The 15,305-nt window shown below is 44.0% G+C and overlaps 1 pseudogene; it reads left to right on the top strand.

Annotated features, from left to right (window-relative positions):
* The window catches only part of LOC139278220 (uncharacterized), a 179,140-nt pseudogene that overhangs the window by 127,992 nt on the left and 35,843 nt on the right, over positions 1-15,305 (top strand).

Here is a 15,305-nt window from a genome sequence, read left to right as displayed (position 1 = left end):
GCTGCGTTTCCGCAGAGAAGTTGTCGTTGAGATCTGTGATATGCTGAGAGCAGATTTGCAGCCCAGAAGCAGAACACCAATTGCCTTGTCTGTTGAAGTGAAGGTAACAGCTGCACTTGCCTTCTCTGCCTCGGGATCGTTTCAGGCTACAACTGGAGATGTGTGCGTCATCTCTCAATGTGCAATACATGCCTGCGTTTACCAGGTCACGGCTGCACTGTATGCGAGGGGAAATGGCTTCATCAATTTCCCAATGACCGCACAAGCGATCCATGAGAGAGCTGTGGGCTTCTTCAGGATTGCTGCCGTCCCAAAGGTACAGGGCTGCATTGATTGTACTCACATAGCCTTGCGAGCACCGGTGGAGGATTCCGAGCAGTACAGGAATAGAAAAGGCTTCCACTCCATCAATGTGCAGCTCGTGTGTGACGACAAGCAGCGCATCATGTCAGTCGATGCGAGATACCCTGGCAGCACTCATGATGCGTTCATCCAACGCGACAGCGTTATATCTGACATGTTTGAGCAACAGCCAGAAGGGCAGAGCTGACTACTGGGAGACAAAGGGTATGGCCTGGCCACCTGGCTCATGACGCCCCTATGCGCAACATGGATGGAAGCTGACCGTCAATACAACGTGGCGCACATTGCGACGCGCAGCATCATTGAGAGGTCCATTGGCATATTGAAACAGTGTTTCCGATGCCTGTACCATTCCGGAGGCCACTTGCAATACTCTCCTCAGATTATCGGTCACTTCACTGTTGTGTGCTGCATGCTCCATAACTTAGCCATCATGAGGCAACGGGAGCTGGTAGTGGAACCAGAAGACCCACGTGAGGGTCCAGTGCCTGATGATAGTAATTTGGAAGAGCAGGATGTGGATGATGACGACGATCAGGAAAGCATGCAAGTGCCTGATGCCGGAGCACGAGGTCGGAGGAGGGCCGTCCATCATACTCCTTTAACGATTGCTCGAGCCCTGCACCAGCAGCTCATCCGTGAACACTTCAATTACTGATGCCTGAGGGCTCTGCGACCACTGTTGCGCATGGACATGTTTATTCTTTGGAGTTGTTCCTACATTGTGTTGTGTTAATGGAACATGATTCAGTTTTAATGAAAAAATATTTTTTGAAAAGTTAACGTCACTGTAATAAAATATTTGTTGTATCAAACTTTACTTTTGAATATGACCCTTGAAGATCACTTAAAAACTTTAAGATCACTAATAAACTTGTAAAGTTACAAAACAATTTCAATGTGAAAAATCTTACACTCTTAAGATCACTTAAACTTCAAGATCACTTTTTAGGTGCAAAATTAAATAAGTTACAAAAAGTGAGAGCATTTACACAATAAGATCACTTAACCCTAAGATCACTTATAAGTTGTAACGTTACAAAACTCACAAAACAATTTCAATTTGAAAAACTCTACTACAGCTACATCAAGAACAAGAACAAAAGCAGCAAAGAAAGGCTGCAACCATCTCTCATCCACATCTCAGTGAATTTCCACTTCTTCATTGGGGTGTCATTTGATTGGCCGGGCTGTGTGCCCTTATTGCAGTAGCTACCTCCATGAGGGCCTGTGCCGCCACTTGCATGCCCTCCCTGACGGCCTGTGCCGTCGATTGCACTCCCTCGGACATTCCCTCCCTAAGTTCCCGTGTCATTACTGCTATTTCTCCCTTCAGGATCGTCACCTCTTCACCCACTGCACTGACGCTACCGATGAGTGATCGGGTCAGCTCATTGGTCTCCATACCCAATGCCACAACCTGAGCCGCATCTGTTGCATGTTGCATCTCAGGAGAGCGTGTCTCCAATCTCCTTCTCCTCTGCCTGGGTCTGCCTCGCGGCACCACTACACAGGGAGACACGGGCTGGGATGGTGAGATGCTCGGTGTTGCAGATGGCACCACTACACAGGGAGGCGCGGGCTGGGACGGAGGGACACACTGTGTTCCAGACGGCAGTACTAGAGAGAGAGACGCGGGCTGGGATGGTGGGACGCTCTGTGTTCCAGACGGCAGTACTAGAGAGAGAGGCATGGGCTGGGACGGTGGGACGCTCTGTGTTCCAGACGGCAGTACTAGAGAGAAAGGCACGGGCTGGGCCGGTGGGGCGCTCTATGTTCCAGACGGCAGTACTAGAGAGAGAGGCGCGGGCTGGGATGGTGGGAAGCTCTGTGTTCCAGACGGCAGTACTAGAGAGAGAGGCAAGGGCTGGGACGGTGGGACGCTCTGTGTTCCAGACGGCAGTACTAGAGAGAAAGGCGCAGACTGGGATGGTGGGACGCTCTGTGTTCCAGACGGCAGTACTAGAGAGAGAGGCGTGGGCTGGGACGGTGGAACGCTCTGTGTTCCAGACGGCAGTACTGGAGAGAGAGGCGCGGGCTGTGACGGTGGGATGTTCTGTGTTCCAGACGGCAGTACTAGAGAGAGAGGCGTGGGCTGTGATGGTGGGGCGTTCGGTGGTTCCAGACGACAGTACTAGAGAGAGAGGCGCGGGCTGGGACGGTGGGGCGCTCGGTGTTCCAGACCATAGCACTCGAGTGCGAACCGTGGGCTGGGATGGTGGGTGAATGGGTGTAAACTGCTCCATTATATCACCAGCACCACTGGGATCCGCAACGACGGAATCAAAACCATGGAAGGTGGAACCAGAACCTATGCGAGTGGGAAGCGCAGGCTCGGACGGTGGTGCACTGGCTGTAAACTGCTGCATTACACCAGCAGCACCACTGGGACCCACAACATCCGAATCAAAACCATGGAAGGTGGAACCAGAACCAATGCAAGGGGTTGAAACTCTGATGCCCCTTAATGGGGGCTCATAAACATTAATTTGGAAGCTCTCCCCTGTAGACGTTTCAGTCATCACTGCCAGCATCCAGTCTGGATCGTCCACATCTGGTTGTACTGTTTTTGTTCTGTATCTTCAGGATCCTCAGGGTTGGCATCATCATCATCAACATCATCATCATGTTCTGCAAAATACATCAGAACAATCAAATGTTCTACAGGAAGGGAGGGGGCAGGATGGGTAGCATGAGTACTCTCACACATAGCAGGCCAGGCAGCAGGTTGATTTGAAGGGCCACGATGCATTTTCAGGACTTACCCTCTTCCTCGCGTGCGAGCCCAGCTTGTGCTGTACCGATTGCTTTTCTCTATGTACGACTCATCATAGCAGCTACCCTCTGTTCCAAGGGTGTCAGTGGATGCAGATTGGATGTGCCTCCGACTGTTTGAGTTGCTTCCCTTTTGTTGTGAGTCAAATTCTTCTGCAAAGAGTATTGCGTCTTTCTACAGGGTGGGACATACAGATAGTCACATTACAATTACGATTACATTAAAAAATGAAAATATTACTTACACTAACTACTTGACCAAGGTCATGCCATTTCTTTTTACACTGGCTTCCAGATCGCATGGTATGCACCACTGCGCAGTAATCTTCTGCAACTTGGTTCCAGCGTTTCTTCATTTCCTTAGGTGGCACTTTTATGTGAGTTCTGTTGCTGGTATCTAGCTCCTGCCATCTCTGCTCAATGACGTTGACTAATATCTCCACTTCCTCATGCAAGAAATTCTTTGTTCTTGGTGGACGTTGTTCCATTGTTGTATTGAATTGACACTCTTATTTTTCAAAACACACAGTCCTTAATTTGCATGCACCTATGCAGCACCTGTTCTGGAAGTTTAGCAGTGAAAAGCAGCACTCACTGATTTCAGCAGGTGATTTCTTCAACAGTGCTGCTAAAAGCGCTCCATCAGACACCAAAAAATTACCAAAATTCAATTCCAAGCCTTTCCAGAGGTCCACGAGACAAATCAGCACTTTTCTTCAAGTTCCTTTAAAAATGGCCGAGTGCCAATGTTTATGGACTACTGCGCGTGCGCGCACGCTCCAACGCGCACGCACAGGACTGCCGACACGACGTTCTCTCATTTGACTTATCCCCGCCCCCGTGCACTTGCAGAATCGGGGCGACTCTGTGGCTCTGCCCCCCGCTGATGTCTGCGCCCCGCGCCGAGCTCCAAGGGACCTGCAGGGAGCCCGAGAATTGCAAGGTACATTTTTGTCGCGCTTTTAGGCGCGAAAAACAGGCATCCATGTTGGGGCTGCGCCGTTCTAGGCGCGGCCCGAAACTTGACCCCATAATACCTAATTTATAATTTCACAGTGTATACAAATTGGCAATAAGAAATATCGTACCAGTGATCTCCCATTTGTGACTCTTACATCTGTAATCAGAATAGATCTATAATCAAAGTAAAGACCAATGGGTATGTTTCATGTGTTCTATTTTGTTAAGTGCCGCTATATATGTCGGCTTTACTGCCAAAATTAAAATGAAATTGTTTTTTAAATTAAATTTTGAGTGATAGGAATAAAAGTGATAGTCTAGGTGAGTTTGAGCTAAATGCGACACAGGACAGATAGTCTCTGGTTCAGAACTTTCTGGGAAAAATGTTGTCATCTTGATGAAATAGTTGATTTAATGCAAAATATTGTGTAGTCCCTTCATTTTGTTTTTACAGGCACTTGCAGGTCCATTGCATTCCTGTTGGGGTTGCTGCTGAGCTATTTAAAACTCTGAGCTCAGCTTTGTCACATGGCATGGACTGAATACCAGTCCAGATCCAAAACCATTGCTTTTGCAATCTTTGTGTCTGTAGAAGTGGAAGTGAACAGATGGATGCAGCATAGGGACAGAACACCTCGAGGTTTTGCAGCATCTGGTTGAGACTGAGGGAGAAGCTTGTGTGACTGAATGGAATCAGGAGCAAGAGTAGAGTTTTTGGTGGGAGACAAAGAAGATATCTTCTCAATGTTCAAAATGTTCAGAAAGGCCTCGCAGTTATCTCTTGATATCTTAGTGTGGACTCAGGAACAAGTAGGGTTTTAGGTTCCTTCTGGCCACACAATTATATTTTAATTAAATGGTTTCAATAATATTGAATCTTTTTCATTATAAAATAATATTATTTTTAGTGGAACATTTATGCATGAAGTGAACACCAAATTAGTAAGTATATTTAAATTATATTAATCGTGCAAAATGATTAACGACCATTATTAGTGATACAATGTTGTCTTTAAACACCAGGTAGAGAAAGCTTACAGGAACACAAGGGATATTGAATGGGCAATAAAAGGCACAAACATTTATTTACTGCAAGTGAGATATTTACTGTATGTGTTATAAAAGTTAACTAACTCGAATTAATGTTATGTCTTTCTTTTTTTTGTTTATCGGTGATTAGCGTTTTGGGGTGGTATTTATGCGGCAATTTCCCCCTCTCATCCACTGTAACTTCACAAAAGAGCCACGGAAACCCTGGAAATAATGCGCCAATGGTGTTTGTGCCATTTTCCCCGGATTTCCACAGCTCTTCTGCCAAAGTTATGGCAGGCAAGCAGAATGGGGGTGTGACTGGTAAATTAATTTCAATATAGATAATTGTGAGTTGGTGCATTTTGGTAGGAAGAATAAGGAGGCCATATACTGCTTGTAAAATAAGAGCAGCAGAGCGATCTAGTGGTACAGATATACAATCACTAAAAGTAGTGACACAGGTTAATAAAACCATCAAAAAACAAAGCACAGGGGTTCGTTTATAGAGAGGTAGAATTGAAAAGCAGAGAGGTTATGTTAAACTTGTATAAAACCTTGGTTAGACCACACTTGGAGTACTGTGAACAGTTTTGGTGTCCACATTATAAAAGAGATAGCGAAGCAGTGGAGAAGGTTCAAAAAAGATTTACAAGGATGATACCAAAACTGAGAGGTTATACTTATCAGGAAAGATTGAACAGGCTGGGGCTCCTTGCTCGAGAAAAGAGAAGGCTGAAGGCTGACCCGATAGAAGTATTGAAAATTATGAAAGAGTTTGGTAGGTTAGATGTAGAGAAGATGTTTCCACTTTGGGGGGTACGGAAGACCAAAACTAGAGGTCATAAATATAAGATGGTCACTTAAAAATCCAATAGGAAATTCAGAAGAAACTTCTTTACCCAGAGAGTGATGAGAATGTGAAAGCTGCTTCAACAAGCAGATGTTGAGGCAAATAGCACAGATGAATTTATGGGGAAGCTAGATAAACACACGAGGGAGAAAGGAAAAGAAGGTTATTGTTGATGGAGTGAGAAGAAGAGGAGTGGGAGGAGGATTGTGTGGAACATACACAATATGCTTAGACCTATTGGGCCGAGTGGTCTGTTTCTGTACATTCTATGTAATTCTGTGTCATTTTTATTTGACTTCACAACATGGGGCTACAGTATCACTGACCTTCATTACAATATATTTAAATTAGCTTACTTGTAACTCGGGTAGTAGACTGTGGGAAGGGCTAAGAAGTGTGAGGGACTTTGAGGGGCAATTTGATTTGGGGCAGAAAATTGGCATAAATAACCTCTGCCCCATCTTGCTGACAAAGATATTGTTACCTGCCTCGATTAAACACTGAAACTACGCTGACAATAGGCATAGTATTATGTCTTTAATACTCTTATGAATGACTCCACAAGGTCTAGTATTGTACTTCAGCTGTTGTGACCTTAGTCCCATTTATTGTAACTCCAGAGTGAGGCACAAGCATGGTGGGCAGCCTTTTATACTGGGCCCTGCATACCTCTGCAGGTGACCCTCAGGTCTCCCACTGCAGTGCCCTCTGGTGGCACACATCGTGTGGCTATACAGTTAGTATACATGGTCTGCATACATGACACATAGGAACAGGAGTAGGCCATCCATCCTCTCGAGCCTGCTCTGTCATTCAGTGACATCATCGCTGACTCTATTCCATTGCTACTCTTGCTACCCTTACCGAACAAAAATCTAGAGATCTTAGTTTTGAAATTTTTAATTGACCCCCAGCCTCAACAGCCTTTTGGGGGAGAGAGTTCCAGATTTCACTCCTAAATGGCCTCGCTCTAATTCTAAGGTTCCTGTTCTGGTTTCGCCCACCAGAGGAAATCATTTCTCTGTAGCTGCCTCATTGAATCACTTTATCATTTGAAACACCTCGATTAGATCACCCCTCAAACTTCTAAACTCAAGGGAATACAAGCCAAGTTTATGAAAGCTGTCCTCGTAATTTAACCCTCGAAGCGCTGGTATCGTTCTGGTGAATCTGCGCTGTATCCACTCCAAGGCCAAAATATCCTTCCTGAGGTTCGATACAGTTTTCTTTGGAACAGAGGAGGCTGAGGGGAGACCTTATTGAGGTGTATAAAATTATGAGGGACCGAGAAAGAGTGGATAGGAAGGACCTATTTTCCCTTAGCAGATGGGGTCAACAACCAGGGGCTGTAGATTTAAAGTAATTGATAGGAGGTTTAGAGGGGATTTGAGGGAAAATGTCTTCACCCAGAGGGTGGTGGGGATCTGGAACTCACTGCCTGAAAGGGTGGTAGAGGCAGAAACCCTCACCACATTCAAAAAGTACTTGGATGTGCACTTGAAGGGCCGTAACCTACAAGGCTACGGACCAAGAGCTGGAAAGTGGGTTTGGGCTGGATAGATCTTTGTCGGACGGCGTGGAAATGATAGGCTGAAATGGCCTCCTTCCATGCTGTAAATTTCTATGATATTGAACGCAACATTTCAGATGGGGTCTAACTGAGGCTCAGCTGAGGCTGAACAATGGGAGCATCGCTTCCTCACTTTAGAATTCCAAGCCCCTTGAGATACAGGCCAACATTCCACTAGTCTTTTTGATTACATTTTGTACCTGAGCAGTAGTTTTTAGTGATTTGTGTACATGGACTCATAAATCTTTTTGCTTCTCCACAGCTCCATTAAGAAAATATTCCAATTTGTCTTATTCAGGTCCCTGAGGGACACTATTTGTCACATCCTGCTAATCAGAAAATGTTCCCTTTATCCCTACGCTCTGTCTACTACCTCCCAACTAATTACCAACACACTTCACAAAGTTACCGCTGACGTAGAAATTCTCTCCCAATTATTACACCATTAATCATCAATCTATGCAATCTATAGAGTAGCAGTGTTTTTAATGCTTGAATATGAGAGGAGATTGCTTCAGTGGAGTGATTATTAGAGTAATTACTACATTAAAGGTGCTATATAAATGCAAATGCAAGTTGTTGTCAGTAAAATCTTTGCACATTATTTTTTTTCCATCAGGCCAGCCCAGTGACAACTCTTGATATTGAGTCGGAGTTTGAGCTGATACATGAGTTTGATTCCACCTTGTCCACAGACTACTAATGGATGACAATCTAAGGTATGTAGCTGGTTTTCATTGTATTGTTTGTTCACTAAACCAATCGCTATTATTTAAGTAGTGTTAAGAATATAAGAACTAGGAGCAGGAGTAGGGGGCCATATGGCCCCCTTGAGCCTGCTCCGCCATTTAATAGGATTACAGCTGATCTGATCATGGACTCAGCTCCACTTTCCTGCCTGCTGCTCATAACCCTTGATTCCCTTATTGTTCAAAAATCTGTCTATCTCCACCTTAAATATATTCAATGACCCAGCCTCCACAGCTCTCTGGGGCAGAGAATTCCACAGATTTACAACCTTCTGAGAGAAAAAATTTCCCTGCATCTCAGTTCTAAATGGGCGACGCTTTGTTCTTAAACTATACCCCCAAGTTCTAGCTTCCCCTACAAGTGAAAACATCTTCTCTCCATCTACCCTGTCAAGCCCCCTCAGAATCTTATATGCTTCAATAAGATCACCTCTCATTGTTCTAAACTCCAATGAGTATAGGTCCAACCTACTCAACCTTTCTTCATAAGTAAACCCCTTCATCTCCAGAATCAATCGAGTGAACTTTCTCTGAACTGCCTCCAATGAAAGTATATCCCTCTTTAAATAAGGAGACCCAAACTCTACGCAGTACTCTGGGTGTGGCCTCACCCTGTACAGTTAATTAATGGACGTAGTGTTATTCAGCGGGGATAATATCAAACTGTAAAATCCTGGCGTAGATACCCACTCACTACAGCTGTTGTAGATATCTGCATTAAAATATAAATAACAATTGGAATCAGAAATAAATGAACAAGGAATTGCTGGCTATAGTTTCTGCATATTATCGAACAATCTTTCAGTTACCTGATGTCAGTGTAGTTCAGCTACTGACCAGTAAACTTCTCAGTAAGTGAACTCATAAGAACATAAGAATTAGGATTATGAGTAGGCCATTCGGCCTCTCGAGTCTGCTCCGCCATTCAATAAGATCGTGGCTGATCTTCTAGCTCAACTCCACTTTCCTGCACTGTCCTAATATCCCCGATTGCCTTAATATTCAAAAATCTATCGATCTCTGTCTTGAAAATACTCAATGACTGAGCATCCACATCGCTCTGGGGTAGAGAATTCCAAAGATTTACCAACTTCTGAGTGAAGAAATTTCTCCTCATCTCAGTCCTAAAAGTCAAAGAATAAGGAGAAGACAATAGAGCAGGGTAGCACTGGGGGAAATGAAAACCAGAGCGTGCCAGGAAGGGACAGAATGTATAAACATAAAGGTTAATCAGAAAGTGGGGTAAAGGCAGGAAAAAAAATGGTAAAAAAATGTTTTTAAAGCTGAATTTATCTGAATGCACGTAGCATTCGTAACAAAATTAATGAGTTGACAGCACAAATAGATACAAATGAGTATGATCTGATAGCCACTACAGAGATGTGGTTGCAAGGTGACCAGGACTGGGAACAAAATAGTCAGGGGTATTTGACAATTTGGAAGGACAGATAGAAAGGAAAAGGAGGTGGGTAGCTCTGTTAATAAAGGATGGGATCAGTGCGTTAGTGAGAAACGACATTGGTTTAGACGATCAAGATGTTAGGTGGAGATAAGGAATAACAAGGGGAAAAAGTCGCTGGTGGGCACAGTCCATACACCCCCTAACAGTAGCTACACCGTTGGACGGAGTATAAATCAAGAAATAATTTAAAAAAGGAACAGCAATAATCATAGGCGATTTTAACCTTCATATTGATTGGACAAAGCAAATTGGTCAGGGTAGCCTTGAGGAGGAGTTCATAGAGTGTATCCTGGATAGTTTCCTTGAACAGAACATTGAAGAACCAACCAAGGAGCTGTGTAATGAGAGAGGATTAATAAACAATCTCCTAGTAAAGGATCCTCTAGAAATGAGTGACCATAACATGGTTGAATTTCAAATTCAGTTGGAGGGTGAGAAAATTGGATCTCAAATTAGTGTCCTAAGCTTAAATAAAGGAGACTACAAAGGTATGAAGGCAGAATTGGCTAAAGTGGACTGGGAAAATAGATTAAAATATGGGACGGTTGATAAGCAGTGGCAGACATTTAAGGAGATATTTCATAATTTGCAACAAAAATATATCCCAAAGAGAAGGAAAGACTGTAAGAGAACCACCCGTGCTTAACTAAGGAAATAAGGGATGGTATCAAATTGAAAATAAGGGCACACAATATGGCCAAGACTAGTGGGAGGCCAGAGGATTGCGAAACTTTTAAAAGCCAGCAAAGAACGACTAAAAAAATGATAAAGAGAAGGAAGATAGATTATGAAAGTAAACTAGCACGAAATATGAAAACAGACAGTGAGAGTTTCGACAGGTACATAAAAAGGAAAAGAGTGGCTAAAGTAAATGTTGGTCTCCTAGTGGATGAGACAGGGGAATTAATAATGGGGAACAGGGAAATGGCAGACGTTGAACAAATATTTTGTATCGGTCTTCACAGTAGAAGACACATAAATCATCCCAATAGTGGATAATCAAGGGGCTATAGGTAGGGAGGAACTTAATACAATCACTATCACTAAAGAAGTTGTACTCAGTAAGATAATGGGATCAAATGCGAACAAGTCCCCTGGACCTGATGGCTTACATCCTAGGGTCTTAAAAGAAGTGGCTGCAGAGATAGTGGTTGCAGTGGTTGTAATCTACCAAAATTCTCTGGATTCTGGGGCGGTCCCAGCAGATTGGAAAACCACAAATGTAACGTCCCTATTTAAAAAAGGAGCCAAACAAAAGCATGAAACTATAGACCAGTTAGTCGAACATCTGTTGTTGGGAAAATGCTGGAGTCCATTATTAAGGAAGCAGTAGCAGGACATTTGGAAAAGCATAATTCAATCAAGCAGAGTCAGCATGGTTTTATGAAAGGGAAATCATGTTTGACAAATTTGCTGGAGTTCTTTGGGGATGTAACAAGTAGGGTGGATAATGGGGAACCAGTAGATGTGATGCTTTGGATTTCCAGAAGGCATTCAATAAGGTGCCACATAAAAGGTTACTGCACATGATAAGAGCTGACAGGGTTGGGGCAATAAATTAGCATGTATAGAGGCTAACTAACAGAAAACAGAGAGTGGGGATCAATGGGTCATTTTCCGGTTAGCAATCAGTAACTAGTGGGGTTCCACAGGGATCGGTGCTGGGGCTTCAACTATTTACAATCTATATTAATGATTTGGATAAAGGGAGCGAGTGAAATTTAGCCAAGTTTGCTGATAATACAAAGATGGGTGGGAAAGCAAATTGTGAGATGGACACAAAAAGTCAGCAAAGCAAAATAGACAGGCTAAGTGAGTGGGCAAAAATTTGGCAGATGGAGTATAATGTGGAAAATGTGTGATTATCCACTTTGGCAGAAAAATTAGAAAAGCAAATTATGATTTAAATGGAGAAAAATGGCAACGTGCTGCAGTACAGAGGGACCTGGGGGTCCTTGTGCATGAAACACAAAAAGTTAGTATGCAGATTCAGCAAGTAATCAGGAAGGCAAATGGAATGTTGGCCTTTATTGCAAGGGGGATAGAGTATAAAAGCAGAGAAGTCCTGCTACAACTGTACAGGGTAATGGTGAGGCCACACCTAGAGTACTGCGTACAGTTTTAGTCTCCATATTTAAGGAAGTATATACTTGCATTGGAGGCTGTTCAGAGAAGATTCACTAGATTGATTCCGGAGTTGAGGGAGTTGACTTATGAAGATAGGTTGAGTACGTTGGGCCTCTACTCATTGGAGTTCAGAAGAATGAGAGGTTATCTTAGCGAAACATATAAAATAATGAGGGGGCTCGACAAGGTGGATGCAGAGAGGATATTTCCACATAGGGGAAACTAAAACTAGGGGACATTGTCTCGGAATAAGGGGCCGCCCATTTAAAACTAAGATGAGGAGGAATTTCTTCTCTCAGAGGGTTGTAAATCTCTGGAATTCTCTGCCCCAGAGAGCTGTGGAGCCTGGGTCATTGAATATATTTAAGGCAGAGATAGACAGATTTTTGAGCGATAAGGGAATAAAGGGTTATGGGGAGCGGGCAGGGAAGTGGAACAGAGTCTATAATCAAATCAGCCATGATCTTATTGAATGACAGAGCAGTCTTGAGGGGTCAAATGGTCTACTTCTGCTCCTGTTTCTTATGTTCTTATGTAAATGACTAACCCCTTATTCTGAGACTTTGACCCCTGGTTCTAGACTCCCCAGCCAGAGGAAACATACTCTGTTAAGCCATGTAAGAATTTTGTATGTTTCAATGCGATCACCTTTCATTCATCAAAACTCTAGAGAATATAGGCCGCGTCTACTCAATCTCTCCTGATAGGACAATCCCCCCATCCCAGGAATCAGTCTGGTCAACCTACGTAGCACTCCCTCTATAACAAACTCCTACTAATGGGCCCAAATTTCCCCATCCACTTTAAACGGTGAAGCTCCGTCTGGTGCGCCAATTTTGCAGGTAAAAAAGCACGCTGAAAACCTACCTTCGAATTCTCATCACTCCTCGAACACTGTAGACCCATGGCGTGGCGCATCAAAAGCTGAGTGGGGCGGAGCCGTGCTGGGTCCACACAGCTGGCAGGGGGGCAGGGCTAGGGTTCAGCGTGGTTTTCATTGCCGGCATTGTAACGTGCGCGCATGCGCAATGGGTCTTCAACCTTGGTAATTGGCCATTTAAAGGCAAAACGTGTTCAACAATATTGGCACTCGGCCACATTTCAAGTTAAAGTGAGCTGTGTAATTTTTGGGTGCAGGAAGGGAAGGAGTGAAAAGTCTTTTAAGTGATTTTTGGAGTGCAAAGGAGTGTTGCATAGGTGCATGCAAGGTAAGGACTGTGTGGTTTGAAAAATCACTGAGTGTAAGTCCAATACAGCAATGCAACAACATGAAGCAAGAACGAAGAATTTCTTGCATGAAGAAGTGGAGATACTATTTAATGGCATTGAGGGGAGATGGCAGGAGCTGGACACCAGCAACAGAGGTCACATAGGGTGGCAACCAAAGAAATGAAGAAACGCTGGAACCTAGTTGCAGAAGAATACTGTGGAGTGGTGAATACCAGGAGATCTGGGAGCCAGTGTAAAAAGAAATGGCGGGACCTTGGTCAAGCAGTTACTGTAAGTAATTGTTGTGTATGCATAGAAACATAGAAACATAGAAAATAGGTGCAGGAGCAGGCCATTCAGCCCTTCTAGCCTGCACCGCCATTCAATGAGTTCATGGCTGAACATGAAACTTCAGTACCCCCTTCCTGCTTTCTCGCCATACCCCTTGATCCCCCGAGTAGTAAGGACTTCATCTAACTCCCTTTTGAATATATTTAGTGAATTGGCCTCAACTACTTTCTGTGGTAGAGAATTCCACAGGTTCACCACTCTCTGGGTGAAGAAGTTTCTCCTCATCTCGGTCCTAAATGGCTTACCCCTTATCCTTAGACTGTGACCCCTGGTTCTGGACTTCCCCAACATTGGGAACATTCTTCCTGCATCTAACCTGTCTAAACCCGTCAGAATTTTAAACGTTTCTATGAGGTCCCCTCTCATTCTTCTGAACTCCAGTGAATACAAGCCCAGTTGATCCAGTCTTTCTTGATAGGTCAGTCCCACCATCCCGGGAATCAGTCTGGTGAATCTTCACTGCACTCCCTCAATAGCAAGAATGTCCTTCCTCAAGTTAGGAGACCAAAACTGTACACAATACTCCAGGTGTGGCCTCACCAAGGCCCTGTACAACTGTAGCAACACCTCCCTGCCCCTGTACTCAAATCTCCTTGCTATGAAGGCCAACATGCCATTTGCTTTCTTAACCGCCTGCTGTACCTGCATGCCAACCTTCAATGACTGATGTACCATGACACCCAGGTCTCATTGCACCTTCCCTTTTCCTAATCTGTCACCATTCAGATAATAGTCTGTCTCTCTGTTTTTACCACCAAAGTGGATAACCTCACATTTATCCACATTATACTTCATCTGCCATTCATTTGCCCACTCACCTAACCTATCCAAGTCACTCTGCAGCCTCATAGCATCCTCCTCGCAGCTCACACTGCCACCCAACTTAGTGTCATCCGCAAATTTGGAGATACTACATTTAATCCCCTCGTCTAAATCATTAATGTACAATGTAAACAGCTGGGGCCCCAGCACAGAACCTTGCGGTACCCCACTAGTCACTGCCTGTCATTCTGAAAAGTATCCATTTACTCCTACTCTTTGCTTCCTGTCTGACAACCAGTTCTCAATCTACGTCAGCACACTACCCCCAATCCCATGTGCTTTAACTTTGCATATTAATCTCTTGTGTGGGGCCTTGTCGAAAGCCTACTGAAAGTCCAAATATACCACATCAACTGGTTCTCCTTTGTCCACTTTACTGGAAACATCCTCAAAAAATTCCAGAAGATTTGTCAAGCATGATTTCCCTTTCACAAATCATGCTGACTTGGACCTATCATGTCACCATTTTCCAAATGCATTGCTATGACATCCTTAATAATTGATTCCATCATTTTACCCACTACTGAGGTCAGGCTGACCGGTCTATAATTCCCTGTTTTCTCTCTCCCTCCTTTGTTAAAAAGTGGGGTTACATTGGCTACCCTCCACTCGATAGGAACTGATCCAGAGTCAATGGAATGTTGGAAAATGACTGTCAATGCATCCGCTATTTCCAAGGCCACCTCCTTAAGTACTATGGGATGCAGTCCATCAGGCCCTGGGGATGAATCGGCCTTCAATCCCATCAATTTCCCCAACACAATTTCCCGACTAATAAAGATTTCCCTCAGTTCCTCCTCCTTACTAGACCCTCTGACCCCTTTTATATCTGGAAGGTTGTTTGTGTCCTCCTTAGTGAATACCGAACCAAAGTACTTGTTCAATTGGTCTGCCATTTCTTTGTTCCCCGTTATGACTTCCCCTGATTCTGACTGCAGGGGACCTATGTTTGTCTTTACTAACCTTGTTCTCTTTACATACCTGTTAGACAGAGTATTGTTTAACTCCAAGAGGTCTGACCTTGGCTCTGCTTTA

This window comes from Pristiophorus japonicus, chromosome 13, assembly GCF_044704955.1.
Source record: "Pristiophorus japonicus isolate sPriJap1 chromosome 13, sPriJap1.hap1, whole genome shotgun sequence".
In the NCBI taxonomy this organism is placed as follows: domain Eukaryota; kingdom Metazoa; phylum Chordata; class Chondrichthyes; family Pristiophoridae; genus Pristiophorus; species Pristiophorus japonicus.
Note: the sequence above shows the minus strand (reverse complement) of the source record. Positions and strands in the feature narration are given on the sequence as shown.